The sequence below is a fragment of the Melitaea cinxia genome, chromosome 17 (assembly GCF_905220565.1).
Source record: "Melitaea cinxia chromosome 17, ilMelCinx1.1, whole genome shotgun sequence".
NCBI classification, from domain to species: Eukaryota; Metazoa; Arthropoda; class Insecta; order Lepidoptera; family Nymphalidae; genus Melitaea; species Melitaea cinxia.
The window spans coordinates 14,662,031-14,674,192 of record NC_059410.1 but is presented as its reverse complement, the minus strand read 5'-3'; the positions used below and the strand labels follow the sequence as shown (position 1 = coordinate 14,674,192).

General features: G+C 33.2%; 1 long non-coding RNA gene across 1 annotated transcript; it reads right to left on the bottom strand.

The window, feature by feature from the left end:
- Nucleotides 1–230: 230 nt before the first annotated feature.
- Nucleotides 231–8,002, bottom strand: LOC123661886. The gene is made up of 3 exons (XR_006744403.1): nt 6,932–8,002; nt 5,587–5,591; nt 231–241 (listed from the first exon to the last, which is right to left on the bottom strand). It is a non-coding gene; the product is annotated as an uncharacterized LOC123661886 (long non-coding RNA).
- Between the last annotated feature and the right edge of the window lie 4,160 nt (nt 8,003–12,162).

Sequence of the window (12,162 nt, the reverse complement as noted above, 5' to 3'; positions counted from 1 at the left end):
TATATGATTTTTAGTTAACCCTTCAAAAGACAAAAGTTTACAAATTTCACAGCTTTTGGACTATTAGTTTGTGGGATAGAACATTTTGATCGCAGCGACTTTTGTTAGTTTGAAGAAATTGGATAAAAGGGAATTTTGTGGGTTGATAAGGCATTGCTTTTGGCGAAACAAAAATACTGTTGAAGGCGAGTCCGGGCTTGATGAAAATTATTCAAATTTGTACTACACTCTTGTAATACATCTAAGCTATGAGTGAAAAATTTCTGTCAAAGTAAGAAAAGCAATCGTTTAGACACAATAGTCTTTCAAAAGTCACATTTAAGATACTATATTTTATTTGGTATTTATATTTTGGACTAGTAGACATGATATAACTTAGAATGCATATTCTTGCGCAACAGTAAATGCCGGCTGGAAATGTCGCAAATGCAGGGCAGATGTCTCTTTTACCACGTTTTACCCGTACGTATTATCTACGTGTACCGTTGGCACTGTAATACAACACAAAATTACCAAAAGTATTTTATATTTATGAAAATAAATTTTACTCTGTCCCTCAACGTTATTAATACTAGATTAGCAAACAAGCGCACGGCTCACATGATGGTAAGCGATTACCGTAGCTTATAGACGTCTGCAACACCAGAAGCATCGCAAACGCGTTGCCGACCGCATCCCCAATTCCACCAGGAGCTCGTGTCACCTTACCGACAACAACACAAAACTGCTTCAAAGCAGTATTATTTAGCTTTGATCTGTAAGGTCGAGACTCCAGTCGGGCTGCTCCATATTTTGAGTAGGAAAATTTCTTGCTCTGCCCTATCTAGTTAAACTATTAATAATGATTCGTTTTAAAAAATATTAATAATGCAGAATACAGACTTTTTGTAAACGCTTTTGTTACCAAAAAGTAAAGACAGCTCTGAGCTTCTCCAGCACTTAAGCGTTAAACGTGAAACTTTTCACTTTATGAAGGAAAATTCACTTTATTTAAAGATCCCCATTTCGAAGGTTTAGGGCACTTTTAAAGTTTTTTATTATTTTTTGTAAAAGAATGTATGGGTAAAATTTTTCTAGTACTATCCGGGATAGTATGTAAAGTTTTGATTCTTATTAATGTTGTTTTGCCTGACACGTATTTGTATTACGATTGAAGAAGAAATTTATTACACAATAAGAAAATGTTTAAATTTTTTACGTACTTTAAATTTTAAAAATCCGATTTATAGTTCCATTATATTATTATTCTTCGACTAAACAACTGTATCACAAATCGATGCTAATATTGAGAGATTAAAATTTCGTAATTCAAATCACATGGCTTTTATTTTTGAATATACTTAACATTTTATACATAATATATTTTATATCTCTCATAAGAAAACAATGAGTGCTCGTGTCACTTTTTCACTACAAGAAATCACTTTTTTTATAAATCTACCATTACAATTTTTTTAAAAATATTTCAAAATATTCACAATAAAGTATGAACGAAACAATGTAATTGATAAATGTACCTCATATATAGTATTTCTACGTTAGAACCGCTAGAGAGAGATGTTATTTTATGAGAAACTATCTTTACTTCGAATAAAAATTCCTTTAAGCTTCGCTGCAGAATTTGTAATGTTAAATATGCTAGTCTATCACAAAGAAGTGGAGCATGCCGACAAGGGTGCGATAATTTACATAAAGCGATTTTGTTACGCATCTTTAGGCTCATCGTTAGACGTTATTGGATTATTGAGTAGGCTTTGCAACTCAAGTACTAAGTCTTATTTGAGCTTCAAAGATATATGAGACTTGACATCAAAGAAGAAATCAAGGATCAAGTAGGGAAATAATCGTATTTATAATGCAAAATTTGCTTGTTTTCTGGATATTGATTGGATTACAGACACACGTTGGCGCGGTAATCATCGTTCGTTCGTTGTGGGTAGCGATTTGGATTATCGTTATTGGCAAAAATTTTGTATAGTAACTAGTTGACTCGGCAAACGTTGTTTTACCGATAAACGCTATTTAAAAATAGGGGTTGGGGGTAGAAGGGTAAAAATTTAGGGTTGTATGTAGTTTTCAACGCAAAATCATAATAAAATAAAAAATAAATAATTTATCTTAAAATTAAAAGAAATAGGGGTAGACTACCCTTAATATTTAGGGGGATGAAAAATAGATGTTGTTCGATTCTCAGACCTACCCAATATGCACACGAAATTTCATGAGAATCGGTTAAGCCGTTTCGGAGGAGTTTAACTACAAACACCGCGACACGAGAATTTTATTTAATAGATTAATTAATAAGTATATCAGTTTTTGTCAATAATTTTTTAATTTAAGAAAAGTAGACCATTAAAAAGGTAGCAAAAAACTATCCATTCTCGATTGTCACCTTTAGTGTCTATTAACCTTCCTCTAGCGCGTAAAAAAAGTATAACACGTATATCCGCCCACGGTCTGTGGGACCGAAAGTATTAAGGCAGTTTTACCGACACTATTAAGTAAAAAAATCACTACAGGAAGTTGAGGTATAGTATAGACACGTGTTACATCATACATCAAACAAAGGCTTAAAGAAAATATTTACTTTTATTTACTAAGTAACAGTCTTTCATTATAACTTTGGAAAAAAATAAAGAAATCGTGGTAGCTACAAAAACTTCTACAAAAATATTGTTCTTTTGTATAAAACATAAAAACCTCTTAAATTTTAAAAGAACATAAATAAATAAAACTAAAATCAAAAATTATTTAAGGCATTTCATCATCATCATCATCATTTCAGCCTATCACAGTCCACTGCTGGACATAGGCCTCCACAATTTCACGCCAAAATTGGCGTGAACTCATATGTTTTGCCCATAGTCAGGGTGGTACCCTAGGCAGGCAGGCGGGTTGGTGACCGCAGAACTGGCTTTGTCGCACCGAAGACACTGTCTTCCGTCTTCGGTCTGTGTATTTCAAAGCCTTCAGTCGGTTATCTCACCATTGGTCGGTTTTATAAGTTCCAAGGTGGTAGTGGAACTGTGTTATCCCTTAGTCACCTCTTACGGCACTGACGGGAACAGAGGGGGTGGCTATATTCTTTACTGCCATAACCGCAAAGCGCGTTTAATATTTTAGTAATCATATGCAATGTAAGTTTTATTAACATTTTCAATTCGTTAGTCCGTCTATTGCAGACGATTTAGACAGTGGCAGACAGACACTGTGTCACCTAGGATACTCTTCAGAAAAACGCAGAGTTGCCTAAGCTCTACACCACCCTCTTGACCTCACAGGCTAGGCCCACAGGAATGATGAATCGATACGTGTGGAGCCAGTTCGGCTGTAGGAGTCTTTCGCATTTTAGATCTATGCCACGAATGCTTGACGGAGATACCATTCCGGGTTTCAAATGAAGTTTTCCTTCCCCAGGACCCTGATGATTTTTAGCCAGGTTTATCCCTCGGTCGCCTTTTACGACCCCCACGGAAACAAAAGGGCTATTTTACTCTGCCAACACTACTCGGCAATCATTTCCAATACGTAATATATTATTGAAATAATACTAACAATAATGAAACTTAGCTCAAGCGGAACCTAAAAGTCTTTTTGTCTAAAAAGTGCCAACATTTTCTAGTTTTCTCTTTATATAACTTCTTTTGAAAATGCATTTTTCTGAAGTTTAAGGGGAATATTGCGGTACACACGCTTCTCTCATAATTCAAGAGTGAAGTGAACACTCCGTGAGGCAGTAACATAGCGGATTAAGCGTGTACCAGATCTCTACAACAGGATATGAAACCTTCATCCAGCTGAGTTATATTTAAGAGAAATTTCATTTTTGTTGTTTTTAAGACATGTTTTTCCTATTTTTAATTTTTTTTTTCGTTACAAAATTAAAAGGAAACAGGATAACTAGAAATTAGACAGTAATAACAGCAACAAATATAGAGTTTACAAAATTGTTGACAGTTATTTGCTAAGTGTTGTTTAATTTCATAGTAGCGCCCCGCATAGTAAAGAACAATTTCATCTAACTTCTCTTGTATTAAAACATTATAAACAAAATAAAAATATACGATAAATACAAGTATTTTTATGGTCTATAAAAATATTTGTCAATAAAACTGACCGAACTTGTAACTAGCGCAATACACATTACCAGTAATACTAACTGCTGGCGCAAACGATACAGTAGCTTGAGAAATTGCATTAAAAACTTGAAAAACACCTAAAACCCAACATAATTATAGTTAAAATAATAGTAGCTTTAATGCTTGCATAGTCCGCTCTAAATTGAAACCGCAACATTTGAACTAACATTAAAACATACTTGGCTATAGTAGTCCAATCAAACCAAATTTTAAAACGTATGAAACTTGTTTCAGCTACTGTTTAAACTACTAAAAAAATTCTAGCCAACAGTTTTTGATATTATAAAATTCTATTTAAATTTCATTTATTAGGTTAAATTAATTTAAAACTTACATAAAGCAAATAGAGTAAAGCGGTCTCATATTCAACGTTATACATATTATGTACATTCAAAGGGTATTTAGTTCTACAACGTTGGCCTAGTATTATTATAATTGCGAAAGTTTGTGATGAATGATTGATATTTGTTACTCTTTTACGTAAAAACTAATGATATATTTGTTTTCTAATGTTTACACTAATTTCACTTATTATAATGAAACAATTGCTTTGGATTTTTTCGCGGTTTATTAAGTTTTTTTTTATGCCCGAGATTTCGGATACTTTACAGCAATCATGGTCACGGGAGGACTCCTATGATAATGGCCCAGGGGAAAAACTTGTGTAAAAAAAGCTGTTTTGCAAGAAGAAGAACACATTGGGCTATTTTCTATCCTAACATTCTAATGAAATCGAAAATTATGAATGGAACTGCGAGTCGCTGCTAGAATGAAATCACTTACCTTTTCTTTATAGTAGCCAGTAGGTATAAGTAAAAATCGAAATTTAGGTTTGTGATTACTGAACTTACTTATTAAATAACAATATTTATTTATATCATACTTGTCTTGTTGTTGTGCTGTATTTTTTTTGTCAATTTAATGAATTTCCATTAAATATTTTCTTTTATAAACGTAACCTTAACTTTCGGAGCGATAATTACCTTCAGGATGTTACGGAATAAATCGACCGATAGAATTATTTGTAGGCTTCAAAAGCCTTTTTGAATCGTCATTTTACAAATAGAAATTATATTTGTTTTGATAAATTCATTATAGTTAAAAGTGAGTCTACAACCGAATCGGTGGTAGATTCTGCAAAAAAAAATCGACAAGAAACTCCTTGGTCACATTAAAAAAAAAAAAACGAAAATTTTAAAATTAAATAACATAGATAGGCACAATAACAGCTATAGCAATAAATTACGACAATAGACATAAACTAATTGTGATTGTGAAATTATATTTCGTGTGTACCTTATTCAATTTTAAACTATTTTAGTATTAGTAACTGAAAATGAATTATGTTAATTACTATTCAATGTTGTGTAATTAATCATTTATAAAATTATTTATTTAGCAATACTTTAAGTCGAGTTCTAATTGTTAAAAGAAATACTTAAAATACTAGTTCTTTTTTCTTTTTTTCGGTTTACGTGGACTTTTTTTGACACACGAATAAACTTCATGATTAAAATAAATATATAATTTTATTTTATGTATTCTTTTTTTTTTCAAGTCTAGTTTTGTGCAAAAAAAAGCAAGAAAAAAAAGTCTGTAAATTCACTAAAAATATAAATGGAAGTGTGAAATTTGCTGCTTCAGCGAATATAAATAAACATACTTTTGTACAACATATAATTACGAAAATAAAATAAAACGAAAGCGAAGGAACAAATGAAATTCTTTGACGTTTGATATCTGACGAGTCCGATGTAAATGCGTTCGTTAAAGCCTTTGAAAAGCCTTTAATAGTATTCATCTCGATGTCGCTTTGTGAATACAGATGTAGATAATAAATAATTATTTCAGTTAAAAGTTGTTATTCTGAAATCGAATATTAAATACTAAGCGAGGTTATTACCAACACAAAAATAAAATTGTACATATTAAGAATAGCATGGTGTCGTCTCCTGTCAAAGATTTTCATTGTAATATGAAACTTTGAATAGTTACGGGTCTCTGTAAAGAACTCACTATAGACGGCGCCACGGTTCGGCTTAAACCGAAAATAAAAATCATCATATCAAAAATTTCGCTCTGGCGGGTACATCGTTCCATAGCTTAATTGGCTAGAGCGCCGACACGGTCAGTCGGAGACGCGGGTTCGAATCCCACTGGAGCGGTCAATTTTTGATATGATATTCAAAAATGTTTAGAATCCCTAATGTGTAGGTAACACAAAAATAAAATTGTACATATTAATTATGCTTTGTTGTGCAAGCAGTGTCGTGTTCCTGTGGTGAATAGGGTGGGGACGGCAACACTCTTAAGATTGTTCGGGTGTCGTCGGCATCTAAAAACTATTGTAATCGCTGACCATCAGTTAAGTCGTACGCTGGTTTGCTGACCTATTTGTATAAAAAAGTACTATATACGCACCTCTTATATACGAAGATAAAACTTTAGTGATGTTTACTGGCTATGTACCTGTAAAAGAATAAATAAATTCAGATGAAATCATTTATTTTGATAGAGAGTATTTTAATCTACCTAAAAAACTTTATTGGACAATTTATTTGGTTATTTTTCTTTAAAAAAAAGCTTCAATAAATAATAATATTCAAAGTAATCAAAGTCCTCAAGAAGTATATAATTACGTATGCTTATGAATATTAAGTATAATTACAACGACTTAATACAGAACTACAGTTGTTCAATGACGTGCTATTCATAATTTAAAAATAATTCAAATACTGATACAATGACGTACAACATCACCATCAGGCAAATACAGTCCACAGACATAACACACTGTTTCGTTGTATTGCTTTGTTGCTTGTATTTATTGCATTGTTGTTTGTTGAAATGGAGAAAATGAAAGATGGAAGAGAATAGATTGCTGTATTACAAAATTACATTATTATGCAAACACTTCGCACGACGAGAAGAAGTATAGAAGAGAGAGTTCAAATGTCAAATCACTGTCTTATATACCTAACGTTCTGTCACATCACTGATTGTCTATTGCACTCACAGTTTATAAACACTTCACACCGATGACCGATAAATTAAAGTGCGGACCACACGATGTGAACCAAGAGTTGCAACGCAAGATGTGAGACGTTCCTTAACATACTCCCCCCGTTGAAGAATCAAGATTCTTCAACTCTGTGTCTTCATCGTTGAGTAAAGGGGGGGCGGCGAACCAGAGGGCGGCGATAACAGCCCGTAGTGGGCCGAATATCAGCAACGCGAGAGCTCCCGTCTGGCCCCGGATATAGTCTGGCTACTGGCATCCAGTACTCCAATACAAAGGTGGCAGGTCTCCAACCTTTAGCCTTGTCTTGCTTGTCTTCATTTTGTTGTTTGCTTTGCTTGAGACGTGCATAGCGTTTTAATTGTGGTTCCCTTTCATTCTCCAAGGCGCGAGCCGGCAGCTCATTTAGTAGTCTTCTGATTAAGAAGTGCCCTGGGGAAAGGAAAAGGAAATCGTCAAGGGAACATGGATAATGGGCGCAAGGGACGACTATTCAAAATAGCCTCCACTTGTGCAAATAAAGTTAAAATTGCTTTAAAAGTTAAAATTTCTTCAAAAGTTAAATGAGAATTCCCCATGACTTGTTTGATATATTATATATATGTTTGTTTGTGTGATGCATTGTTGATATGATATTTTGCCGGTCACACCGGCCTCCCATATGTCGCCGAAGTGAGGAGCGTAAGACACAATGAATTTAAATTTTGATGCTTTGCTGAGCTGTAAATTCAGTTAACGCGATGTTTTGTATATCGGTGAATTTACTGAGCTCTCTTGCCGCTCCTACAAAATTGCGTTTGTTATTGGAATAGATGTCCGCTGACCTACCGCGGCGCGAAACAAATCTATGCAAAAATCATGATGAATGCATCTTTAGAGAAGTCATCTACATAAAAATCCTTTTGTATAATAATTTTGATAAAACTATCGTCGCATTCATCTCCTAACTGGCCTAGACATCGCGTACTTAAATAGCTGGCACTTGCGGTACAGCAAGTGACAGTATTTAGTGGCATTGCTTTGATTGGTAGGGACTCATCTTCTCTCCATAAATCAACCGTAACTAGCTCGAATTAATATGGAGAAAAGAGAATCCTGAATGTTGTGTTGTCCAACCATTAGCAAAACATTGATTGAAAAACCAGAAGAAGAGAAAGCGGAACTATCAAATATGACCCTAAGCTTAGTAGATTAATTAAATGTTTTAAAGACAGCATGATTACAAAAATAAGAAGGATCTGGTAAAGCAACTGTAGATTCCGACGGATGGCCTAAATTTTGATATTCTCTCATGAAATGTATGTATTGAGATTTTAATTAAGTATATTTTTTGAAACGTTTTTCTAAATTGAATAATCGCCTTTTTGCTAAGTTATATGTTTCACCTAGACAATCAGGTGAATTGCGTAATGGAAGTCTGACACTAGACCTGCCAGAAGGAAGCCGTGAAGTGTGAGACCGAAAGTGGTTCTCACAGGCTAATTCCTTTTCGCTTTGAATTGTTTTCTGGTGAAGCTTTTCTAGCTTCCTAAATTTTGTTATTAAATTGTTAATTTTGTTTTTCTTTGGGAGGTTATCATTGATAACTGAATTATTGCAAAATACTTGTTTAGCTTGATATGAAATAGGACCACCAATCAACCAACCGAAACTGGAATATTGTAATGTAGGCTTGTTTGCACCTAAAGAAATACGTTCGTTTTTCAAGAGTTGCCAGAAAAGATCGGCTCCTATTAGTATATCAATAGGAGCTGGCTGATTGAAATCGGGGTCAGCTAAATGCAAGTGCGATGGTATGTTTAATTGTTGTATATTTATAGGTGCCTTAGGCAGATTCCCAATCAGCCTATCAAGCACAAGACAATTTAATTTAGTCTTATAATTATTGTGAATGGATTTTAATTGGATCACACAGCTTTCTTTTGTTTGTTTATCTGAGTGACCGATACCAATAACATTTGTAGAAGTTGGATTTGAACGAATTGCAAGTTTCTGTTGTAGAGATTTTGTAATAAAGGATGACTGACTGCCTGAATCCAACAAGGCCCGTACCTTAAGAGGCTCTTTAGTGATTGGATTCAAAATGTATACTTGGGCAGTAGTCAATAAAACTTTATTTGAATTTTTGTTTGAAAAATTTGCTATAGTTTCAGAGACCTCGCCAGAGGCACTGTTGACCTTTGGTGCGTCAACTGGATGCAATAGAGTATTGTGTCGTTTCTTACACATTTTGCATGGCCCTAATCGACATTCGACTAAAGAGTGACCCTGCCTTAAACAATTAATACATAATTTGTACTTTGAAATATCGTTTAGTTTGTCCTTTCTGGACTTTGATTTGAATAATTGGCAATCATAAATCCTATGATTTTGATTGCAGACAACACACTTAGACAAAGTGCTATTGTCGTTTTGATTAGTAGTAATAAGTGAATTTGAAATTGGTCGATCACGCTTAATATGATGATTATAATGATTATGATGATTATGATGATTATGATGATAATTGACAGGCCTTGAATGTTGTATTTTGCTATTGTTATTTGTTGAAATGTTATTATGAAAACTAGAACCTTGATCATTCTTATGACGCGTACATTCAAGAACATAAGCCCTATCAATCAAAAATTTATTGAATTCGGTTAAACTAGGAATTTCACCTAAACTATTGCGATGCTCTTCCCATTTGACAAGTGTTTGCGTATCGAGTTTAGATGAAACCAAATATATAATTAACGTGTCCCAGTGATTGACCTAGGTTAGCCAAAGCGCGTAAATTTTTTGAAACATGATCGACTAAAGAGCGTAATGAAGTGTCCGATTCGCGGTTTATTTTTTCAATATTGAATAATGATTTAATATGATAATTTACAAGTAATCTTTTATTATTGTAACGTTCATAAAGTAACTGATAAGCGCTATTATAGTTGGCTGCGGAAACCTCAATGTTTGAAATTACCCGAGCAGCATCGCCTTCCAAATAAGAAATTAAATAATGAAATTTTTGAATCAATGAAATGCGACTATTGTTGTGAACTAAATTATTAAAAGTATCTCGAAATTCTAACCAACGGAAGAACGAACCATCAAACTTTGCAATTTGTATTTGCGGCAAGGTTATACAATTTTCATTATTATGATCGCGACCACATTGAGCATCTTGGAATAAGGACTCACGGCGTCTCTTATCCTGTTCTAAATTCTTTAATTCATTTTGTTCTTCAATGATATTTTTTGCCATCGCGGTACATAATATGAAATCCTGCTCAATGCGTTCACGCTCATCGAGCTCTTCGTCTAAATTGTCAGCATTTATCAGTTCAATTTGAGTTTGCAGCTCATCGTATTTAGCGGACAGATTCTCAAAGCGACTGAGCTTCAGTGAAAGCTCAGCGACTTCGATACCCGTCAGTTGAGATTGCCTTGTAATCTTGTCTAAATAGTTTTTGAATTTAGTAATTTGTCCCTTTATGGAACTGCGCTTTACAATTAAAACCTTTATCCCGGATTCTTTTTTCATAGTTGATACTGAAGGTTCGGACATTGTGAAAAATATAGATAGAAAATATTTTTTGTAATTATTGAAAATAGAAAACTGTATGAACTAGAATAATACTAAAATTATTTGTATATGAATATGAATAATACTAAAGTTATTTGAATATGAACTGGATTAATACTAAAGTTGTTTGAATATGAACTGGATTAATACTAAAGTTATTTGAATTTGAATATGAATATGAACTAGAATATTATAAACTACTATTGAATTTAAGTTAATTAATTACAAGACACCTCAAAAAAGAAAAGAAAATAAAATGAAATGATGCAAATGTCTTAACTGAAGCTCCTCAATCGACGACACATAGAAGACCGGCGCGAAGCGGCAAGACAAGATGGCAGAAGCCCCAACCACGTTGGTGCGCTTCATGTACCGCAACGCTGAAATAGTCGGCCAAATCATCTAAGCATCGCACAATAAATAGGATTGAGGCTCAATATTGCCTTTAGAATTGAATTAATTTTGAAATGAATTGAATCAACTTTGAAATGAATTGAATTATGTTGTTAAGTTAATGTTGTATCAAGTAAGGGAATTTAGAAAAAGTTAAATGTAATTAAATTGAATGAAGTATTGAATAAACATTTGTATTAATGTATGGAAAACATTTGTATTAGGTATGGAAAACATTTGTATTAGGTATGGAAAACATTTGTATTAGGTGTGACACACCTTGAAGTAAAGAAATAAAAATCTGAAGCGGTTAAACTAGTAATATAAAACATTAAATTTAATTTAAAGTAAATTTGGAAAATAATATGCAAGTAAATTAAAAACTACTGTTATAAAATATTAAATTTAATGTCTTAATGAAAGAAATTTGGAATAAAAAGTTATTGTGAAATATTAATTTTAATGCATTGATGAAAGAAATTTAGAGGTTAAGTTGAAAAATATTATTGTAAATTTGTATTAAATGAAGAAATTCGAACAAGAAAATTGAATATAAGAACACATGTTTGTTGAATGTAGTACGGCAATTAAGAAATTAAACCAAAAATCATTGTAAATTTGCAATAGCAGAATGCTAATTTTGAAATATAAATGGAAATAGGAAAAAAGGAAATATAAATTTAAGAGATTAGGATGGATTAGGATTTAGAATTGGTGATCATAATTATTAAAAATAGGATTGATTAGGATTGGGAATCATAGGTTTGGATGAATATAGGGCACTTATCTTATCATGCTGCGAGGTGCATCACTGCTCGGCAGAAGATGTCGGCCATGTGTTCCGATGATCCTGGATTGATTTTGAAGTCCCTGTTCGGGCGCCAAATGTTTCGTTGTATTGCTTTGTTGCTTGTATTTATTGCATTGTTGTTTGTTGAAATGGAGAAAATGAAAGATGGAAGAGAATAGATTGCTGTATTACAAAATTACATTATTATGCAAACACTTCGCACGACGAGAAGAAGTATGGGAGAGAGAGTTCAAATGTC